Below are 24,604 nucleotides of genomic sequence, written 5' to 3' on the forward strand. Positions count from 1 at the left end.
TTCACCAGAGTTTCACAGGTTCCCACTGGAGTCCTCTTCCACTTCTCCATGAGGACATCATGGAGCTAATGGATGTTAGAGATCTTGCGCTCCTCCACTTTCCATTTGAGGATGCCCCACAGATGCGCAATAGGGTTTAGGTCTGGAGACATGCTTGGCCAGTCCATCATCTTTACCCTCAGCTTCTTTAGCAAGGCAGTGGTCGCCTGGGGTGTGTGTTTGTGGTAGTTATCATGTTGGAACACTGCCCTGCAACCAATTTTCTGAAGAGAGGGGATCATGCTCTGCTTCAGTATGTCACAGTACATATTGGCATTCATGGTTCCCTCAATGAACTGTAGCTCCCCAGTGTCGGCAGCACTCATGCAGCCCCAGACCATGAGACTCCCACCACCATGCTTGACTGTAGGCAAAACACACTTGTCTTTGTTCTTCTCACCTGGTTGCTGCCACACACGCTTGACACCATCTGAATCAAATGAGTTTATCTTGGTCTCATCAGACCACATGACATGGTTCCAGTAATCCATGTCCTTAGTCTGCTTGTCTTCAGCCATGCAGACCAATTTGGTGCAGTGTGCGGCGTATAGTCTGAACCCTGACAGGCTGACCCCTTCAACCTCTGCAGCAATGCTGGCAGCACTCATACGTCTACCATGCTGCAGCTTAATTTCAGGGTCTTGGAAATCTTCTTAAAGCCTAGTCCATCTTTATGTAGAGCAACAATTCTTTTTTTCAGATCCTCAGTTCTTTGCCATGATATGCCATGTTTAACTTCCAGTGACCAGTCTGAGAGAGAGCGATGACACCACATTTAACACACCTGCTACCCATTCACACCTGAGACCTTGTAACACTAACGGGTCACATGACAATGGGGAAGGAAAATGGCTAATTGGGCACAATTTGGATATTTTCACTTTGGTGGTGTACTCACTTTTATTGACAGCAGTTTAGACATTAATGGCTGTGTGTTGAGTTTTTAAGGGACAGAAAATGTACACTGTTATACAAGCTGTACACTCAATACTTTACATTGTAGAAAAGTGTCATTTCTTCAGTGTTGTCACATAAAAAAATGTAATAAAATATTTACAAAAATGTGAGGGGTGTACTCACATTTGTGAGATACTGTATTAGGGGAGAATCAAATGACAAATGCTCCCCTTTAAAAGCCTATCTAAACAGGGCCAAATGTGAATGTGAATGTGAACACACATACGATCCGATTCTGATGCAGACCAAAAAAAGGGTCCTGTGCGACTTTGGTCCGAATGCGATGCAAATTCAGCCATACAATATGTATGGCTGAATTTGCAATGCACAGACATAGCATGTGATTTGCAGAGCAGTGTGCTGCGAATCACGTGCAATGTCTGACATCATATATGTGTGAACCGGCACTAAAACTGTACATATCGTCATAACTACTTAGTGTATCTAGGTGAAATATACCTTGTTTTTCAGGACAAATTTGGCTTCCATTTGGTGGTAAATGGTAATGGCTATATTCTGATTTATTTATTTTTTATTATTAACTTTTTTTTTAACTGTTTTTTTTTTTAACTGTTTATTTCTTGCTGTTACCATCCATACCCTACTGTCAAAATACCACTCAAACTAAGTTCTAACATTCCTAAGAATCCTGCGTAAATACATTGACCCTGAACTTTGACCCCATCCTTTAACCCTGACCTTTAACTCTGACCCTAACCTAGATCAAACCCCGATCTAGCTATTTTTTCTTTATTTTTTTATAATTTTTTATTTTTTGCTCACATTTCTTTGTTTACAGCTTTCTCTTCTAGCAAGGAGAAAATTATATAATGGGGTTGATTTACTAAACCTGGAGAGTGCAAAATCTAGTGCAGCTTAGCATAGATACCAATCGGCTTCCAGGCTTTTTTTGTCAAGCCTTAATTAAAGAATCTGAAGTTAGAAGCTGATTGCCTGCCATGCACAGCTGCACCAGATTTTGCACTCTACAGGTTTTGTAAATTAACCTCAATGTATAATTTTCTCTATTCAAGAGGAAAAAAGACACAGGGACAGGCTGAACAGTGACTGATCACTGTGATAGCCTGGGAAACAGGCCTCCCAGTTCCAGACTGTTAGTATGGGACCGATAGCCAGATCTAGGGGGGTGCTAGGGTATGTTGCGCCCCCCCATATTACTTTCAGTTTTCCCCCCCAGAAGCCAAGCGCCCGCCTTCCTGCTTCCAGTTTGGGGGCTGTGTCCAGCCGCTGTGTTGCTTCTCTCGTGGCAAGGACACACCGGGTGTAATATGCGGGGGACGGGGTGCAGTAGCATTACCAGCACCGGGCATCTAAGTACTGCCCCGTTATGATCGCCAGCACTATAAAGGCTTAGGTGCCGCTCCAGGACTCTTAACAGGGTGCTGGCATGGGGAGACTCCATCTCAGCTCTATGCACACACTGCTACACTCCATTCTCCTTTACCTCCATCTTTGCTGAAACAGCTTCAGCCCTGGGCTGAAGCTGCTTTAATTTGTCTGACACTTAGGTTTTCTTGGTGTGTGGTGGTTTGGATTTCTTCCTGATTGTCACAATGATTGAACAGAGCCGGGGAACTTCCCCTAGGCTCCCCCCTTTGAGAACCAGTGAGGAAAATGGCGGTGGACAAAAATGAGGGAGAATGAAGGCGAGGGGTGGAGAATAGGAGGGTTTATGGTGGCATTTGCACAGAAAGGGGGGTGCTGGGTGTAGATGGCTGCTATGTAACAGTTCTAACCCATGAAATTCCCAAATCACAATGGCAGCGCAGCTGCAGTAGCCAGCTACACACTGTGCTGTGGCTGTGTGTAAGGGAATGCAATCTCAGCTATTTTCTGTGTGCGGAGGAGGAGATCTACTACCTGTGCCCAGGCTGTGTGCAGTGGAAGGATGGTAAAAGGATATTTGCTGAGTGATCTACCAGCAGTGGCTCCTGTGCACTGCCCTGCCAGCAGTGCCCCCTGTCCTCTGCCCTGTCATCAATGACTCCTGTCCTCCTTTCTGCCGACCCCTGTTCTCTGCCCTGCTGACCCCATACACTTCCCTTCTAACCCCTGTGCTGTGCCTTGCTGACCCATGCACACTGCCCTACAAACTAATGGCCTGTGTGCACTGCCCTACAAACTGCTCCCCCTATTCTCTGTCCAGCTGACCTCCCATACTCTGCCCCCCCCTGACATTTTGTAATGCACCCCTGCATCAGACAGGCTAGATCCAGGCCCCTCTGAGACCCGGAAATCTCGGGGAGAGCCCAGTCTCTGTGCTGGGACTGCTCCCAGTATTAACGCATATATGCAGCCCCACGGATAAAGACCCACTTCCTTGTCACTGCATAAATGTAAACACTCAGCGGGAAAGAGTTAAAGTAGACTGAAACTGATTAACTATTTTAGCGCCTTTACTATGGGTATCATGAGGAAGATAATATGCGGTAAGTGATACACTTTTATAATAATAAAACTAATAGCAATAAATGTACCTGAGTAACACTGGGCTCTGCACAAATTAAAACTAAATAGGTAAACTAAAGTTAGAAAAAGCTCTATGCTTGTATGAGTATGTGTGGTCCTATTTGTGAATTTAAAAAAGTAGATGCAGGTGGATCCTGCATTGACTTTGCTAGTTACAGAATCCAGTTTTCATTAAAGTATTGTGGTCTGCACTATACTGGTGCATATTTTACCTTATGAATCACACTTGACTCATTCTGTCAAACCTTTGTTCTCCACTATTTAAGGGACGACCGGATTTTTGCAATTCCACTATCACCATCTATTTCAATTATGTAGAAATTCAGGACAAACAATTAGTAAGTTTACCAGAAATATGCAAAGAGATTTTGTAATGAAACATAAAAATGTGAAGCATTTGATGAATGTATGATCCCCTATTCCTTGTAAAATGAAAACATCTGCTGACCTGCACATGTATAACTTGGCAGCCGATACCTCTACAAAACAGGAGTGATTATTACTGTACATCATAGCCTTGGGCAAGAGAGGTGAATCCAGGTTGTTCTGTGGGAGAGATTACAGTGTCAGTCAAATCGTGTATTGCATGCTCAACTCTAGGCTTTACAAACATTTGTCTTAATGTTATTATTGTAGTTGTTTTTTATCTATACGCAGTATAAGCCTCACGTATTATTATAGCTGCTAGCAAAGGATTTTATGAAGGCATCTGTTGAAATGCAGAAGCTGCTGTACGTTTCCTCTTAGGAAAAAAAAAATCTGGAGCAATCTGTTCAACAAAATAGTGCTCATTAAAATGTACTGTACATAAAAGTGGGGGTAATAACAAGACAGTAGTGTACATACATAACTGATATACATATGATTCAACCGTTTTACCCACCAAAAGATTTGTAATTCTGCTTTGCTAGTTTTGCACAATTATTTCCTAGTTTGGATTTGCAGCCTCCCTAATGCCCCGGCAGGCAAAATAGGAAGATGTAAAGCTGGACCAAAAAGTATTGGTGTTAACTGCTTAGCAATAAAATTTGTCAGATGTGTTTGAATCAAGACTGGTTAAAAGTAATTACAATTACTTTGACAGGTGTAGCACCCTCCTAGGTAGGTGCTAGTGAGAGAGTATATTTTTTGGCTCTGTTTGTGTATCAGAGGGGCTGCAGGCAAATCTATATTGCTTTCTGCTTATTAGAGAGCTGGATCTGTTAGTGAGGTCTGCTCATTGTGCTCAGTATGCAATTCATTATGTCTAGAGAGTGTTTCACACTGATCCAATTTGGAAGCAGTTGGGCAGTGGGAGGAAAGCTAACAAATGGATGCATAGGATTTGGTTCAGTCCTGGTGATTGGCAGGGGCAGGTCGCCTCGGTGCATTCTGGGATACTGTATAAAATCCAGGTGCACATATGCTGCGGGGTCTTTGGCTGGAGAGCAGAGTCCCAGAGGGAGGGTGGTGGCTGCCTCTTCCTCTGTAGCAGTAGCATGTGGCCTCAGGAGGGTAGTCCTGAGGGCCAGAGGAATGGAGCTGAATCCAAAGGTCCAGGAGAGTTTACTGAGGGGGAGACACTGGAGACCCTAGAAAACCAGTATCATGAGTACAGGGACTCACGTTGAGGGGCCTGAGCTGAGGGGGCCACCCCAATTGTTCTGTCTCAGCATCGATTGTACCTGTGACCTTCTTGTAGACTCGGTCTGAAAGTGTGTGCAGCAGGTTGAATGATGGCTTTAACAGATAGTTTACTCAATGAATAAAGACTCCAGAGGTGTTCTCCAATGCTTCTTTATGCTTCAAGTTAGCAAAGGCATAAACATAGAGACTTTTCCATAGGTAAATTTCCAATGAAGTTACACAGCTTCCACACTCTGCAGTCTCCTCATAACAACTAAACAAAATGGGAGTTACAGCAGGAAATGGAGATGGGAGCAACCAACTAGCCAGAAACAGCAGGGGTGCTAGGATGATACCAATAACATAGCATAACATAACATGTAATAACAACTGCTAGACAGTTAAAGCTGCGTGGCAGCACACCAATAGTAGGATAGTCAGTGGACGGGTGTCGGCAGTCAAGTAAGAGGATACTGAGGAGAGTGACCTGAAGATAACCTTAGTTCATCAAGTCGTCTTAGGAAAGAGACTTAAATCTAAATTCACCTCAGTGGCAAGGTGGATCAACAGCCTGGCTGTAACAAGAGATAGAAGTCCTCCAGTATTGTGAATAGTTAATTCAGAGTATCCCACTATTTACTTCTCCCAACCCTAATTTATAATAAAATCCAAAAACAACTACATATTCCTGGACTGATTATTGGACGAGCCAAAGAGGAAAAGTGAGAGACTGTGCATGTCAAGATTGCTAATGGTAACTCAGGGGGACCCGTAAGAGTGAAATCTGGCAGTCCACAAGGGGGCAGTGCTACAAAGGTAAAATAGTTAAAGAACACATGCCTCTATGGGCACTTATCCTTCAGAATCCCCCTTCCCTATTTTTTGTAATAGCTAAGAATGGGGCTTGCATTTGCAGGTATCCAGGGTTCACTCAGACTTTAGACCAAGGGTCTTCAAACTATGGCCCTCCAGTTGTTCTGGAACTATAATTCCCAACATGCCTTGTCATGTCTGTGAATGTCAGTGTTTTACAATGCCTCATGGGATGTGTAGTTCCGCAACAGCTGGAGGGCCGTAGTTTGAGGATCCCTGCTAGACTGTCGAAGTTCAGTGAGTTAGAAAACTAAATTGTGTCCTCTCACCCACTGAAGCTAAACACCAGCTGCAGTCATTCATTTACTGTTACTATTACTACCATCATTAAATGAAAGCTTCAAGTGTCTTTAGGTGGTAGGACTCAAGTCACTTCCTGTGGCCTAGCAACTGGAGGTCCCTAGCAACCATGATGTCATTGGTTGCTAGAACTACAGTGAAATAAAAAAAAAAAACATGATATGTGTAGCAACTCAAGAACCTAAAAAAAACCTAATAAAACCTATACTGGACTGCTGCTGTAACAAAGGTAAGTATTCTCTTTATCAACTAGAAGATCATTATATCTGAATACATTTATATATAAAGCGCTGCATGCTTAAATAACATTTGGAAGTGACACAACGCGCAGCACCGGAAGTTACACAATCGGGTGAGACTCCGTGGGAATGCAATCTAAGCTGTTTTCTGTGAGGAGGAGATCTGCTACCTGTGCCCAGGCTGTGTGCAGTGGAAAGATGGTAAAAGGATATCTGCTGACATCCCTACCAGCAGTGACTCCTATGCACTGCCCAATCAGCAGGGATGCTGTTAGAAATCACAGGGCCCCATACAGCCTACCTGGCAGGGCCCCCCTGAATATATCAAGACAATATTTTCACAAAAAATACACTAAAATCATTATTAGCGGACACAAACATAACAGAGAACCTGTGTAAATTATTCATTTTTAATTGCTTTTTTACATTAAAAAAAATTTAATTTTTAAAAAAAAATAATAAAAATGTTTACAATTATTTTATTTTACAATTTTTAAAAATGATTAACTACAATGTTTACATATTATTATTATTATTATTATTTTTTTTTTTTACAGGATAGGGAAGCCTGCAGCACTGGGGGGGGGGGGAGTGGCACAGTAAAAGGGGGGCACACGGGGGGGGGGGCAGGCAGAACAGAGGGGGATCAGTGTCGGATAAATAATTACAGGAACAATGCCCACTGTGATGACAGTGCAGCAGCTGAAAGCTGGCAGGAGGGGGAGAAACTGGCGTTCACCTGCTGCAGAGAGACGGACAGGGCTTCCTTCTGTAATTGCCCCTCTGCCGGACCGCACAGATTCCCCGTGCTGTTGGGGTCCCCCTGTGTGCACGGGCCCCCTACAGGAGGACTGGTGGTCCCCCCTATCAGTGGCCCTGCCTGTCAGCAATGACCCCTGTCATCCTTTCTGCCGACCCCTGCTGTGTGCAGTGGAAGGATGGTAAAAGGATATCTGCTGAGAGACATACCAGCAGTGACCCTTGTGCACTGCCCTGCCAGTAGTATTAGATGCTGGGCCCGCTGTGACCATGGTGTGTGAGCTTGACAACACTTCATTACATGCGATTAACTAATGTGTTATATATCAGTGCAATATTTGCAGGATTTTACAATTTTATTAATACATTTTATCAAATGGTATTGCACTATTAGAGTTTTCTTTTTTGTTTTATATACATGGGAGATCTATAAAACACTTATTGAAGACCAGCGTTGGAGTTTCCTCAACCCTGAGGGGTACATTGCCTTTGTGCCAAGCATGAGTGTGAAGCAATAAATGTCGGTGAGTGCACACCCTATGGGGGAAGCAGCGACAGGTTTTGAACACGGTGTAGTGTGGAGACTGCTTAACAACATCAGTGATTTATTTCGGACTGTTTTATGAACATATTCATACATGGATATGTTTACTTTGGACTTTATTTAAACATATGCGCTTATTTATTCACTGGGTGCTAATCTCACTTTATTGTATGATTTTTGAATTTATTCTTCTCAATAAGGCCACTATGTATCTTATATATTCTACTTGTTGGCAGATCCGCAACAATAGATTAAATAAACCGAACCATGTGCAAATTTATATAGAACATACAATGCTTAATATGTTGTTCCCTGCAGACCCACTACTTCCACTTTGCACCTACCTCATTAATCTTCTGCTATATAAAAGTGGGTGTAAACCTTAGACATGAAATATGAAAAAAGCATATCGCTCAATAGTGTGTACTTGTCTCAATTAAGAGCACTAAGTGCTCTCCGATCAGCATGAGTCACTTCTGACAAGTTTTTCTGACACCAAGAGAAAAAGGGTGACAGGGGAGGAACCTCCAGTTGATTGACAGTCTCAGCTCTGTTCATGTGTGCTGTGGGATGGGGGTGTGTCTCTTCCTTTCAATCAGCCCCTAGACCTCTCCCCACTGAGGTCTGCAGAGTGTAACTTTTGAACTCTCAGACAAGCTTATAAATTCAGCACTTTGAATGGATGAAGAAAGGCGAAGACTGCAGATAAACAGGTACAACTAGTGAAGAAGAATTTTTTCATCTCTGTGTATCACCTCAGGATTATCCCTTCACTGGGTATATGGAAAGGTTTAAAACCACTTTAACTGCTTCCCGTCTGTGCTATAGCCGAAAGACGGCTACAACGCAAGCTTGCAATTGCAGGAGGGTGTACATAGATGTCCTCCTGTGTTCTCGCAGCCCGGGCTTCCCCTGCAGCGTGCGAGCAGCTTGCTCTGTAATTGTTGAGTCCTTCAGACTTGGCTGATCACAGATCAGGGTAAAGGGCCAATCACAATGACCCTTTACCATGTGATCAGCTGTCAACCAATGACAGCTGATCACAGAGTGTAAACACAAGCCGGTTATCGGCTTTTCTCTTATCATCACACTGTCAGCCTATAAGAAGAAGAAATCTGATAACCGACTTCTGTTACAGGGACACCAGTCCCAACAGTGCCCACCGGTGCTGCTAATCAGTGCCCATCAGTGCTGCCAATCAGTGCCCATCAGTGCCTCATTATCAGTGTCCCTATTAGTGCTGCCTATCAGTGCCGCCTACAACGGTCTCCATTTCTCTCCTCCTTTTGCGCCAGCTTTTTATAATTTGTTTATTCCTTCCTGTAAATGAAATGTTTTTAATTAAAATATTTATATCTTGCCACACTTTTGCTTTAACTCTCAAAGTTCTGCTAAAATATGAGTTTTTGGCAGACTGAACCTAAACATTTTATTACTGGATTTGTTGTTACTACCTGCTGTAGTAAGGAATACTTATTGTCTTTGTTTTTGTCTCTGCATTTGCACAGTTTGTTAAAAAGTAATAAAAACTAAAACCAAATTATGAGAGTGATAAAAACATGTTACTGATGTAGTATTATATAATTATATCACCTGATACATAGCAGGATCGTATAGTCTCTGCAGTTACACCAGGAAGAATGACAGGCGGCTTTGTTTACATTAGGCACCTGCCTTTCTCCATCTCCAGTGGGAGATTGCAAGTGGCCGGCGGACATCGGAGCCACCGGTCACTCGCGCGGGGATGTTACTGAACGAGTGGCGGCGGAAGCGTGTCTCCGGCGGCGCACGCTCGCCCCCTAGGGGCGATACGTCCCTTTGCCCAGGAGGGGCTGACCGCTGCAGTTTATGTACTTGCGGCGGTCGGCAAGTGTTTAATGCCAAAGCTTAAAGGGTAACTCTACTTTAGTGGGGAAAAAAATAACAAATAAAGAAAAAAAACAATATAGCGTATACAATTGTGATCATATTGTAATTGAATGTTATTAAAAATTACATTTCCTTTTCAATCTGCAGCTGTTGTAATTTTCTGGAAATGCAATGCAATATGGCTACCTGGAGCTGTTCTGTACACAGAATGTATACTGACCACTCCTCAGAAACATAATTTCCTGCTTGTGTGATTGGCTCACCAATTTTCCCAGAAGTCTGCCTAAGATACAAGTCAGATTTCTGTCAAAAACAGTTATCCACTCCCTTGTAAAGGTGTGGCAGCGACCTACGTCATTTGCAGCCCTTCCTCCTTCCCCCACTGCCTTCTGGGAGACACACACAGGTCCTAGAAAACAGCGGGACCATTCAGAAAGTGCAGCATGACTCGAGCATGCGCAATAGAAAACAGGCTATGAAGCCACAAGGCTGTTTCCCTTAGTAAGGATGCTGCCGGCGCCTGCACCCAGAATCGATGGATGGGCCGGCTTCGGTTGCTGAAATTGCGGGCTCCCTGGACAGGTAAGTGTCCTTAAATTGAAAGTCACCAGCTACAGTATTTGTAGCTGCTGACTTTTAATTTTTTTCCCCTCAGGCTGGAACTCCGCTTTAAATGAACAAGCTGAAGTTAGAAGCTGGTTGTCTACCATGCACAGCTGCACTAGATTCTAGAGCACTCGTTTTCGTAAATCTCCCCCATATTTGCACTACTGTGCTTAAGATGTGGTTGGAAGATAATGATGTTTGAGGGTGGTTACATTTTCCTGTACCTCTTACCATCCTTTGTTATCCATGGACCCCTTTAATTTAATCAGAAAATATTATGTAATCATTTAAAGAAATATTAAACCCAAAACAAAAAATTTAATATATTGCAGCTTACCAATCATTGCACTTGTTTTCTTTTAATAGGCTTTTCCCCCTCTGTTTTCAGCTGGTAATCTATCTGACCACTAACACACCTTTTGTATTACATGCCCCAACTCTGGATGAATGAACATGGGGGCACCTTTGGACAGCAGCATTTTCAGTCTGGAGGGGTAGGAGTGTTAAATGGACTATACAATTGTCAGGACAACAGACGAAAGTTGAAAACTTCTTCTGCTTCCTCTCCTGTCTACTTGCGCTCCACCGGTGGTTTCACTCACTCCCAGAGGTTCAAGTCTCAGTTTGGGCGGCGACTCCGGGCAGCACTGACATCACGTCCGGCTTTCCTTTCACTGTGCGCATGGCAGGAAGGGTCCCTCCGGCTTGTTACGGCTGGCCAAGGGGACACCATCATTGTTCCACTCCTTCCCTGCCTTTCCAGTGGCACCACAGGAACCTGGCTGCCCTCCTCTGGGATGCATTGGGACACCTCTTCATCACCATCTCCACGGCCTGAGGTACAACATGGCCACCTGTACCTCTGTACTGTCTTGGTTGGTCCCATATCCTTACCAGTGAGCCTACTGATAACCATGCTGTGAGTTATTTCTGCCCCTGTGTGTTGCACATCATAGCATTGGGGTTTTTCCACAAGGTTTGCTACGGTCTCCATTATTATAATTTTTGGCATTGACTTTTAATAAACGTTATACCTCATTTACATGTAGGGTGTTGCATTGTTTACAATAACTGTTGCTGTCATCACCCATCATCTATTGTGTTCACCCAGCACTCAAATGTGGTTTTTGTTGTTGTGTTTATATGATTTAAATAGATCTTTTGTAGCAATAATCCCTTGGGAGCTGCTGGTTACGGATTCCCCTGGGTTACCCATAGCAACAACTTGACAAAATAGCTCAGTCAGAAAACAGTCCAGGGGTTTTGATTGTTGTTGATTTATTTGAGAACTGGGATAGAAGGGATGAGTGGGATACTCCAACTGAACAAACTATGCACAATTGCTGGGACTTCTATGTAACGCTGAGTGCGGCAAGGCCGCTGCTTTACCTTGCCACTTTAGTGAAGAAGAATTAACTGAACTGTACTGCACTGTGAATCACTCTTTAGGGTCCTACTCTGCACCCTCTTTGTCCCTACACTTCAGGGTTATAAACTGCACCCCCTTTTACTCTGACACTCTGTGTGAGCTGGCCCCTTGGTCCTCTGACTTCACTGGAGTGGTCCTCTTTCCTGGGCAGACCTTTTGGCAAGTCCCCTGGCACTCACGGACACGGTTTTTCCTGGAAGACTCTGCCAGCAGCTCCACTGTCAGCTCGACTGGATCCTCTGCAGCACAGCTCCACACCCGGTTCACTAGGCCGACTGCCTAAGACTACTTTCCTCATACAGCAGCCGTCAGCCTAGTCCTGGGACTCTGCTTCCTGCCAAAGACGCCCTGTCACATGTCCCCCTGGCTTTTATGAGCAATCCCAGGTTGCACTGCAAGAGTGCCCACCCATTGGGACTCCCACAAAAGCCAATGTGTCACTGGCTGAGTTTCCTCCACTGTCCAACAAGCTCCCTTATTGGATACAGTGGGGACACTCCCTCAGACCCAGTGAATCACACCTGATAAGCAGAATTAGCATAAGAGGCTTTTACCTAGCACCTACCTAGGAGGGTTCTACACTTACAAATCAAAGCACAACTCCAGCTAATACTTAATAAGAAGTTACAGCAAACTGTTTTTTTTTTTCCTTTTCGGATAAAGGTTTTACATACTAAAATAAAAGCTGACCACTGTAAGCACCCCTGCTAGTGTTAAATGGTTTGTCATCTCTGTAACTGATACATTCTACTGGGAGCTTGTTCTTTTGAAAAACAACAGACTTACTGGCTGAATCTCTGGATGAAAATAGACCATTGGCTTACACTTTAATGGTTAGAAAGCACTGAAATGTCAACAAGACCGCAAGGGGATTTTTCACATTGTTCTCAGGACAAGAATCATTTAAATATCCTCTATAACCCCATTTTTTGGATGAGTATTGGAATTATTAGTGGAGTGTTAGAAGTAGGATTAAAACCATTTCTCCATTTCTTCTCATAGAGGCAGAAGGAAAAATGGAAAACCCCACCAAAGTAAGGAGAAATCCCCTTTGGAATAGTTGTTACTATTTGATCATTCCCCCTCACATCCTGTTCTAGGGACAAATTTAAAAAGTTGTATTGGCCATCACTTTTTGTTTTGATGACGATGTCCACTAGGACAAAAAGAAAGGAAAATCTCACCAGTCACACAAACAACATTAAGAACATGGTTCTCTATCTAAAGCTAAAAAGAAAAAAAAGTTTCGGTTAGGAATACATTTTAAGCAAATAGCACAATTATTAGGGAAGTGATTATGTTTCTGAGTAGATATATACCATCTAAAAAGTAATTTTAAGCAATACTATATTGTGCTTTTGTCGCTATTATGAAAATAGTTTTTGCTTTTATGGTGTTCAGTTATCATTCCATTCCATGTGAGTCATGATTTTACCATTACAAATAGCTTGCTACTGGATTGTTATTTTCTCTGTTAAGTGGTTCTCTTGATTTAAATGTACTTTTTCCTCTCACTTAAAAAAAACCTTTTCTCCCACTATTTACAGTAATTCTTTTTTTCTGTCTTTAAAACTATTTTTTTTTTCTTTCAATTTCCACGGGGTACCTGATTGGAAGTTGTCATTATCAGCTGCTTTAAAGCACACCTTTCAAGAAATAATGTGGACTTCTATTGCTGACCTCCACTTCCAAAAGTTCTGTGTCCCTGGCTGTCATGCTGATGTTTTACAATCTATGCTTACTGCATCAAGGACCCAGAACAAGCAGTGAGATAAGGAATTTTAGTTTTTTTTTTTTACTTTAAAACACCCCGGTGAGGTTTGCACCTAATGCTATACTAAATGGTATTAGTAGAAAATGTAGTTTTTCTAAATCTTTTTTTTTTTTGTTAAACTTACTTTGCTGTCCCCAGTGAGCACGCTCTTATCTTCAGTGTAGGCATCTGAAGCACACTGGCAGCTCCTTCCACAATTCGGTGCCTCTGGCTACCCAGCATGCACCTCCTAATCTCATGCATGCATATAATACTCATATCCCAGGAGCCAATGGTTGGGCGGACATGACCTACCTTGCCGTGGCGAGGTACAGTGAAAGCGGAGGATTCAGAATACATAAAAGGTATTTATAACTGCAGGAAAAAAAAAGATGTCCAAGTAGAAAATAGAAAGTGATCATGAGGGAAGAAGAAAAGGGAAAAGTAATTGTGGGGGTTTGCTATAGGCCACCCAACCAAAGGAAGGAGGTAGAGCTGGAATTTATATCACTGTTGGGTAAAATGGCAAAACTGAGATCAGTCATCATATTGGGGGACTTCAATTATCCCGACAGGGAAGATGGGACTACACACTCACAGAAGGCCCGTCTATTCATGGAAACCTTACAGGATAATTACATGTCTCAGTTGGTGGATTCTCCTATTGGAGAAAATGCAGTCCTGGATCTATTGATCACTAATGACCCAGACCTAATCTCGGAGGTAGGAGTCCAGGACAACCTGGGCTCTAGCGATCACAGGATGATCACATTTAGCGTAAATAACAATATAACAAGGCAAGTGGGGAACATAAGAACCCTAAACTTCAGAAGGGCAAACTTTCCCAAATTGTGCTCAGTGATGGAAAGGGTAAACTGGGACCAAACCTTAAGAACACTGACCACAGAGGAAAAATGGGAATGCTTTAGGAACATATTAAACAAATGCATCTCGCAGTGCATTCCTATGGGAAATTCATTTAGAAGAGACAAAGCCAAACCTGGCAGGCTAAACTGTAATGTTAAAAAACTTATTAGGGGAAAAAAATGTCCTTCAAGAAATATAAATCAGAGGGCACAGTATCGGCTTTCGAGCAATACAAGGAGGCAAATAAGAAAAGTAAATACGAAATCAAAATGGCTAAAATCAACTTTGAGAGGCAAATAGCGGAGGTTAGTAAAAAGAACCCAAATAAATTCTTTAAATATATCAACAGCAAAAAACTAGGGCAGAGCATATTGCACACATAATTAACGATGATGGGAGGATGGTTACAGAGGACACTGAAAAAGCAACCGTGCTGAACGCTTTTCTCATCAGTCTTTACACAGGAAAAGGAGGGGTACACTGACCATGACTGTATGGTTAGTAGTAATACACAGGACTTGCCGCTATGGCTAACAGAGGGTGAAATCAGGGAAAGGCTGGATAAAATTAACACAAATAAATCACCAGGCCCGGATGGCATACATCTGAGAGTACTCAAAGAACTTAGTAAGATTATATCTAGACCACTGTTCCTGATCTTTGCTGACAGTATTATGACAGGAAATGTACCAGGGGATTGGAGGAAAGCTAACGTGATACCGATATTCAAAAAAGGGCAGAGGCATGTCCTGGGGAATTATAGGCCTGTCAGTCTGACATCGATAGCATGTAAACTTCTGGAGGGGATGATAAGGGAAAAAGACAACAACATCATCAGCAGTAATCAGCACGGGTTTACAAATGGGCATTCTTGTCAAACCAATCTCTTAACATTCTACGAGGAGGTGAGCTGTGAGCTAGATAGGGGGAGACCAGTGGATGTGGTGTACCTAGATTTCGCTAAGGCGTTTGATACAGTTTCCCACAATCGCTTAATTTATAAAATAAGGTCTGCAGGCATCGACCGCAAGGTTTGCTCCCGGATATAGAACTGGCTAAAAGGGCGTGTCCAAAGGGTGGTTATAAATAGCGCATACTCAGACTGGTCTGAGGTGGTAAGTGGGGTCCCCCAAGGCTCAGTCCTGGGACCAACCTTGTTCAATTTATTCATAAACAGCATTGAGGACGGGATCAGTAGTTCTATATCAGTTTTTGCAGATGACACAAACTTGGGCAGGGCAATAACTGCACAGCATGAAGCAGATATCCTACAGAATGACCTGGACAAAATAACAGAGTGGGCAACGACATGGCAAATGAGGGTTAATGTGGAGAAATGTAAGGTTTTGCACTTGGGGACTAAAAACATAAAAGCACAATACACTTTAGGGGGGGAACCTTTGGGGGAATCAAAAATGGAGAAAGACCTGGGAGTCTTGGTAGAGGATAGACTAGGCAATAGCATGCAATGTCAAGCGGCAGCTGCCAAAGCCGGCAGAATATTAGCATGCATAAAGAAAGGGATGTATTCCAGAGATAAAACGATAATCCTTCCACCTTATAAAACTCTGGTCCGACCACATCTGGAGTATTCTGTCCAGTTCTGGTCGCCAGTCCTCAGGAGGGATGTGTTGGAGCTGGAGAGAGTCTGGAGAAGGGCAACTAAACTAATTAGGGGATTGGAGGACCTTAATTATGAGGAGCGTCTGCAATCGCTTGATTTATTCTCCCTGGAGAAGAGACGCCTGAGAGGGGACATGATAGCAATTTATAAATATCTCAATGGTGATCTCAGCATAGAAAAAAATATATTCAGTCGAAAGGATTGCATGAGGACTCAAGGGCATACAATGTGATTAGAGGAGAAGCGTTTTAACCTCAGGCAACGTGGGGGGTTATTTACTGTTACAAGATTGTGGAATTCTCTACCACAAAAGGTGGTTTCTGTGGGACATATGGTGGCTTTCAAAAGACTCTTAGACGTACATCTCAAGGATCAGAACATTCAGGGGTATGAGAGATGATTACGGCCACACACACCTACACAAGTTGAACTGGATGGACTATTGTCTTTATTCAACCTCACCTGCTATGTAACTATGTAACGCAGGGGAAGAAAGTTGAAAAAATGCCTAGAACTCCCATTTACTTTTTTTTGCTGAATGTTTTGTGACTGAAGTCTAGCTATGGCAGCCTACATGTCTCTCATGACATGCATGTTTTAGATTCAGCTGCAGGACTAAAGCTGGGCATAGGCAGTTCATTTTTTTTCTTTTCAGCCAACAGATGATTGGCTGCAGCTGCTGATCAACAATGATTTTCCAGCATGTCCCTTTAACTGGGAGGACCACGCACAGATTTAAAGTTGGCCTGTCTTTGCTGAACTAGCCAAATTTAGATTTGTCTATGCCCAGCCTATCTCTGAGCAGTATTCGTCCTCTCCAAACATCTGTTCTGCCTCTAGCTTTCTCCTTCCAGCACTGGTTCTTGAACTGGAAGTCTGAGGGGGGTTGGAAACTTGAATTGGGTTTTAACTTGTATGAGCCCCCCCCCCCACTGTAAGTTAACATCCTCCTGGCAAGTACCTGTGTCTGGAGGATGTTGTTTTAAGTCGTGTATTTCCAGCCACAGCACCTTCTAGAGATCATTCTTACATCCAAGATGGAACTGCAATTAAAATGTTGGGGGTATGCTCTTAACCTGGGTGTGAAGTAGAAGATATGTACATGTGTACAATCTACTACAGAAGAACTGACATTTACAAAGAAAGAAAATGCTGCTTTAATTGCTGTTAAGTGACAGATCCTAGCTGCTTCATTATGTTTGTTAACACAGCAGCTGAGGATTCCCTTCATCTATCCCAAACCCTTATTTTAGATGAGGGTCTGGTATAGATGCTAATAGGGAAACCTACAAAAAATATATTTTTATGAACATGCTGTTTCCCAGGGGACAAAGTACATAGAGAACTTTGTCCTATCTTCCTAGGCACTGTCTAGGCTAGCCGCAAGATCAGTTTTGGCAGGGCCCTAGGGTTAGTTGAGCGGTATTTCTGACTAAGCAGTGGGACAGAGGTTTAGAAGTTGCAAGATTGGCTGTGCAGATTTACTAATCTTTTTGGCAGGTCCAACAGTAAATGTATAGGTATGTTAACATTTTTGGTGTTTGCCGTGGATTTCCACTTTCAAAGTCTGGTCCTCTGGATGGAGCAGAAAATATGCTCTAAGTTTACTTTTTTTCAGAATCCAATCCTCATTGTATATATTGCACAAAAAAAAAAAAAAAAAATAATGACATACCTGTGGCCTTTTTGTCGAAAGCCACAGGCTTGCTAGCCTCTCTAAAAATTACACATTTCCAGTTATATGGAAAACGTGTTCCTCCACTGCAGGCTGTGGTTTTTCCCACTGTCCCTTATGTCCCTGGCAGTAGCAATAATTGTGTGTGGTGGGGAAAAAAGGTATTCTAATACCCGCAGTGGCTGGCAGCAAAGAGACAGCATTTCAACAAATGGAATAGTAATTATGGAGCCTTTTTTAAAGCTTAACAAACTGTCATTTTAATTAAGCTACCTATAAATATAAAACAGAGTTGTGAAAATTGTCTGTATGTATGGCTTTTTATGACTAATGAAACGTTGCCTCAAAATGATTTGCTTCCTCAGTCTAAAGCCCGTTGAGATCCTGTCACCAGAACATTCATCATAACAGCAAAGCATTTTCCATATTTTATGTATGTAAAGATCAGTACATATTGATCAAAATTCTGCCAGCAGGAAACAGACATTTTGATCTGTGTGTGTACCTCTCTGTTCAACAGAAGCTGATCGTTAGAACAGCCCTGCTGGAAAAGCAGCCAATGGCTGCAGCATTGTTCAGTGTATTTTGACTGGGAGGGGTCCCTGCTGTCAGAATACAGTAGCACAGTGAGGGGAGATCTCTGCATCCACATTGTTTTTTGGATGCAGGAATCTGTAAGGGTTAATTTTGTTTTTTGGTTGAATAAAATAAAAAAAAAAATCACAGTGTGTACCCAGATTTGCCTTCTTTGTGTCAACCAAAAGCCCTAAGACTGCTGTCTGGCTCTGTCTTCTTGGATGTGATGTCAGAAGTCCCAGTAGGCTCAGAGCTGTCACTCAGATAACACCTATTGTATTCCCTTCCCAACTCCCTTGGCTGCTTCATAAAAGCCAAGTAGAGAGAAGGAGTGGAGAAGCTGTCAGCACAGAGTAATAAGACACTCCCAGAAGAGAAGAGGGCTATGACATGTGTGCAAGGAAGTAAGAGGCTGTGGGGTTGATATCTAAAACTGGAGAGTGGAAAATCTGGTGAAGCTGTGCATAGAAACCAAAAAGGTTCCACGTTTTTTTTTTGCCAAAGCTTAAAGTGGAGTTCCAGCCATTTCACTCACCTGTCCAACGGTCCAGCGATGCGGCCACCCGAAGCCTCGATCCTCTCCCTCGGTGCCGGCATCACTGCTGTGGGCACCCGGCTGTGACAGTTTGCGGCTTCACAGCCGGGTACCCACTGCGCATGCGCGAGCCGCGCTGCACGTCTTGATTGGCCGGCAATCTTCTGGGACCTTTGACATGTCCCAGAAGATTGCAGGGAGGGAGGGGGAGAGGAGAACTTCCGCTCAGGGCGCCGCGGCGCTCCGAGCGGAAGTGGGAGCGGGTACCTGTCAAAACTAGGTACCCGCTCCCCCCCCAAACAAATGACATGCCAAATGTGGCATGTCAGGGGGGTAGAATACCTAAAGCGGAAGTTCCACTTTTGGGTGGAACTCCGCTTTAAGTTGGAAGTAAACCCTCTTATTGTTTTCAGCCAAGGAAGCTGCCATCTTGACCTCTGTTTAATCTTCAACTGCCATGATGCTTCACATGTGATCGGGTTATGACACCAGCCATTGGATGGTTTGACAGTTTGGTTGAGACTACAACCAATGTGACAGTTACATTCCTGAGAATATAACTGTTTTTTGAAACTGTTAAATCAATGAGTTTACTTCGGCTTGGACTGAACAAGCTGAAGTTAGAAGCTAATTAGCTACCATGCGCAGCTGTACCAGATTTTGCCTTCCCTAGGTTTAGTAAATCAACCCCACAGTGAGGAAATTGACTTGCCAAGTTTAAAGGCAAATTGCAAGTAAATAAAAAAAAAAATGTTTGGAACAGAAAATGCTCAAAGCAAGCAATTAAAACACTTGATTTGTCTGGGTTTTCAAAAAGTAAATAAAATAATTTCCTCCCAAAATTAATTCACGATGATGTTGGATGATCTGGATGCTATTTGAGTTCACTGCGCAGGCATCAAATCAAATCCAATGTAAGTGAATGCAATGTCACTCGAATTTGTTACTTTTTCACAGGTTTGTGATCACTACTACTCATTCTAGTTCATTGAGGCTCCATTCACACCTGAACGTATCGTTTTCAGGTGTTTTTTTGGGCCTTTTTTTTAGGCGTTTTTTCAGGTGTTTTTCAGGCGTTTTTTGCAGGTGTTTGGAGGAAGGCATTGATATCTAACAAAAACGCTTGTAATCTGCCAAAAAAAAAGCTCATGTACTTTTTTGAGCTTCAGGCATCTTGCTTCGTGCCACAAAATGCTCATAAGTGAACAGGGGCCATTGGAATGAATGGTAGTTTGCTTGTTGGGCATTTTGAGACTTTAGAGATAAGCGTTTTACGAGCTGAAAAACATTTAGGTGTGAACAGGGCCTAAACTGACTTAATATTATCCCAATGGTATGCTTTATTAACAATTTACACAAACTGTTGTTTTTGCTTGCATGCAACGCAATATAGCATCTAAAGGTGAAAAAAGCTCTCCTAAAGTAAAATGCATACATTTATTTTAAGCCTCACCATTTCATTTTATTACATAAAAGTCACACTAATGTGATATAATTTTTTTTTTATTTAAATCAAACGAGTCTTTATTGCACAGACAGGTGTAAACAACAGTAACAGGAGAATGCAGTGAATCACAGTTAATGAAGTAAGTAACACAAGGTACATCTGGACATGAGTATCAAACAGAGCATAAAAAAAAGAAAACAAACAAGCACATTGCGAAAGGCATTTCAAGGAGGTGTCTCTAGTATGGAACAGATTCCAAATATAAGGCAGGAAGACCGAGGCGTACAATAGATGGCGAGCAGATCATCTAAGTAAGACAACATAAGAATGGAACACAGGTTAAACACACGTTTCCGGGGCCTGCCTCCATCTATCCCATATCTTATTAAATTTCGTGGGGCAACCACGATGTGTGTACAACAGCTTCTTGTAAGGCACAGTAGCATTAACTTCTCTAAGCCAGTCATGGAACGTAGGGGGTCTATCACGCATCCAACGGCGTGCTATCAGTTTCAGGGCGGAGAACAAAGTTTCGTGCAGAAATATAGCAGTAAATTTATTCATACTGGTGTCAGGGAAAATTCCTAACAAGCACGGTTTGGGGAACAGTGAGAGGGGGGAGCCCATAGTGTCATGCAGGAATTTAACTATCTGAACCCAGTAACCCTGGATTTCGGGGCAGCTCCATAGCAAATGATAAAAAGTACCCTGTTCTCGGCCACACATAGGGCAGGTGTCTGTGGCGTCTCGTCGGAATTTGGCAGTCAATAGGGGGGTAAGGTACGCCCGATGTATGATGTAAATCTGGGTAAGTCGGTCGGATAGCTTAGGGGAGACCAATTTACAGGCATCCAGAGCATCGCTCCACTCGTCGTCTTCCAGGGGACCCACATCCTCCTCCCACTTAGCCTTAGGTGTATACGCTAGGACTGTGGAGGCCGGCTCGTGCAGCATAGTGTACAATATTGAGATAAGGTAACTAGGGTTCGAGCAACTAACTACTTCAAGCACTGGGACTGGAGGGAGAGCTGGCAACGGGTGAGGAAATTGCGTGCGGAACGCATGCCGCAGCTGAAAATACCGGAAGAGCATAGTATGAGGGAGATGAAATCGAGCGGCTAGGGACTCAAAGCTCCTAAGCGTTCCATCCGCAATGATATGAGATAGAAAGATAACACCGTGTCGAATCCATACATGCACATCAGGGATAGTACGGAATTCAGGGAGGGACACATTGCACCATAACGGGGTATAGTCATGGAGCCCAGGGAGAGCCAGTTTGCTCGAGACAACGTCCCACAACCTCCTATATTGATATAGCATTGAAGCCCGACCATCCCTGGGATCCGCCCCCCAAATTCCCGTGACAATAAGAGAAAGGGGATCTGTGAGTGCATGGGTCCTAGTCGGTGCCAGGAGCGCTAGAAATCTATCCTTGTCCGAGGAATTATAATGGAAAAAGTGGGACAACTGCGCCGCAATATAATATAAATTAAAATCAGGGAGAGCCATACCACCCAGGTTGGTAGCGTTCTTCAGCTTCCGCCAGGACAGTTTGTGCCTGGAGGCACCCCAGACAAACGGTTTAAGGAGAGACTCCAGCTGGAGAAAATAACGGAGCGGAAGATAAATCGGAGAATGCCACAGCACATAGAGCAATTTAGGAAGCAACACCATTTTTATCAGGTTAACGCGACCCATCACCCCTAACGGTAGTCTGGTCCACATCTGTGTCCTCGCTTTGACCATAGTAAGGAGGGGTAACAAGTTATCCGAAACATAGTCTGCCGGTTTTGTCGTGACCTGAACCCCCAGGTATTTAATGCGGTCTACTCTACACAAGGGGAATTCAGGATTGGAAGGGAATGAAGAGATATCATCAATAGGTAAAAATTGGGACTTGTCCCAGTTGATCTTCAGACCAGAGAACTGGCCATACCGGCCAATCAGGGAGAGTGCAGTATTTAACGAGGGCCCCGGGTCAGCGAGAAACAGCAACGTATCGTCAGCATACATACTGATTTTCTCCTCCAGGGGCCCAACGCGGAGGCCTGTGATACCCGGATGATCCCTAATAGCAATAGCCAAAGGTTCGGGCCCCAGGGCATACAATAGCGGTGACAGCGGACAGCCCTGGCGTGTCCCCCTGCTAAGAGGGAAACTATCAGACGTCCAGCCGTTGGCCAGCACCCTAGCCACCGGGGCCTGGTAAAGAACCTGCACCCAGCGGATAAACCGCGGGCCAAAACCGTAGCACTCCAAACACCTCCAAAGAAATCCCCACTCCACAGAGTCGAAGGCCTTGGCCGTGTCCAAGGACACAACCACCCTGGCTCCCACATTGTCATGAGTAGCTTGTAAATTCATGAATAGCCTTCGCAGGTTGAATGAGGTATTTCGGCCAGGCATAAAGCCCGATTGGTCATTGTGCATCAGTGAGAGAATGATCTTGTTGACCCGAGTGGACAAGATTTTTGCCAGAATTTTAACGTCCACCTGGAGGAGGGATATCGGCCTGTAGGATTCAGGTCGCTGTGGATCCTTACCAGGCTTGGGTATCAGAACCACCAGAGCCTCCCTCATGGACGGGGGTAAGGAAGAGGTTTCAAAAATATCCTCAAATACCGCTAGTAGGCGTGGGGCCAGGTCCTCAACATACATAGAATAGAATTCTATCGGGAGGCCGTCCAGGCCGGGTGACTTAGCTCTCGAGAACTGCGCTATGGCCTCCAAGACCTCCTCCACCCTGAGCGGGGCCTCCAAGGACTCAACCTGCTCGGCAAACTGGGGAAAGGTCACAGAGGCCAAAAAGGCGTCCAGAAGAGAATCATCCGCCGGAGCCGTAGAAGTATAGAGATCCTGAAAAAACACCCGGAAAGAGTCTGCCACCAATTTAGGGTCAGTAACTAGGGTTCCCTGCGTGGAGCGCAAGCGAATCACCACGGGAGGCCTATCCTCACAATGTACCAAATAAGCCAGAAGCTTACCCGCTCGCTCCCCGTTTTCAAACAACTTCTGTTTCTGGAAAAACAGCTTCCTGCGGGCCCTGTCATACTCTAACTGTGCTACCACTCTAGTGGCTAGTTTAACCTGCGCAGCTCCCTCCTGTGTAGGAGCCGCCTGGAAGGCCCACTCCGCCGTGGACAGATTGCGCAGGGCGCTGTGATAGCTCTCCAAAGAGTCGGACTTGAGCTTGTTAATTGCAGCTGTTAAATGGGACCAGACATGGATCTTGAACGTTTCCCAGACCTCGGACGCGGATGCAGAGTGGGCATTGTCCACAAAAAACTGTCGCCAAACCGACGCCACACCCGCCTCCTCCGGAAGAAGCCCAAGCCAATGAGGGTTGAGCCTCCACGCTGGGAGGGGGCGGTCGCGGCCAAAGCCAATCCGCACCCAATAGGGACAGTGATCCGATAGCCCACGAGCCGAAAATCCAGCATCCACCAGGCGCGGGAGGAGGGAGGGGGAGACCAATATAAAGTCTATACGAGACATGGATTGACGAGCAGAGGAGTAACAGGAGTAGGCCCGTCTGTCAGGGTACTTGGCTCTCCAGGAGTCAAACAGGTTAAATTCCATCAACAATCTAGCAAATCTAGTCGTGGTGGGTAAAGGGGAGGGTGGAGCCGTCGTGTGCAACCTGTCTAGGGAGGGGTTCAAGGTATTGTTGAAGTCGCCCAACCAGATCACAGGGATATGGGGGTTTGACAACATGAAGTCTAGACCTTCGGTAAGGATAGTGGAAGAGAAAGGGGGGGTACATAAAACGCCATGAGCAGGAAGGGCTCCCCGCACAGCATCACAGAAAGAAATACATATCTGCCCTGAGGGTCTACTAGGGATCCCCGAAGCTCAAACTGCACCGATTTGGCCACCAATATCGCCACTCCCCGGGAATGGGAAGTAAACATAGAATGGAACGTCCAACCGATCCACGGGCGTCGAAGCGCCATCTGGAGGCGGCCCTCCAGATGGGTCTCCACCAGCACCACCACATCCGCGCGTTGGCCCTTAAGACAGGCAAACACTGCAGAGCGTTTAATCCTATCGCCCAATCCGCGGACGTTCCAGGTCAGAAATTTAAGTTGAGCCATCAAGTACTAGGGGAGATAGGTAACAGAGGAGCCTCGGGGGTCCCGTTCGGCACGAAAGAAGAAAACTCATAAAGTGTATTAGATGAGTAGCCTCGGTCAGGCAGGCATACAGCTGTTCCTGAGATAATGCATCCATACGTAAAAGACATATCAGAATACTTGATATACATTCCCATAGACACAAAGCAAATGTGAACAATAAAGAAAACAACAAAAACGCCCCCCACCCCGCCCTGCACCAACCCAAACATGTGCGGGCATACCATTCCCCAGTCCAACCACAACAAAGACCGGACCTGCAAAATATAGAAAAATAAAAA

The sequence above is a fragment of the Pelophylax lessonae genome (assembly GCF_965119305.1).
Source record: "Pelophylax lessonae genome assembly, chromosome: 9".
Taxonomy (NCBI): domain Eukaryota; kingdom Metazoa; phylum Chordata; class Amphibia; order Anura; family Ranidae; genus Pelophylax; species Pelophylax lessonae.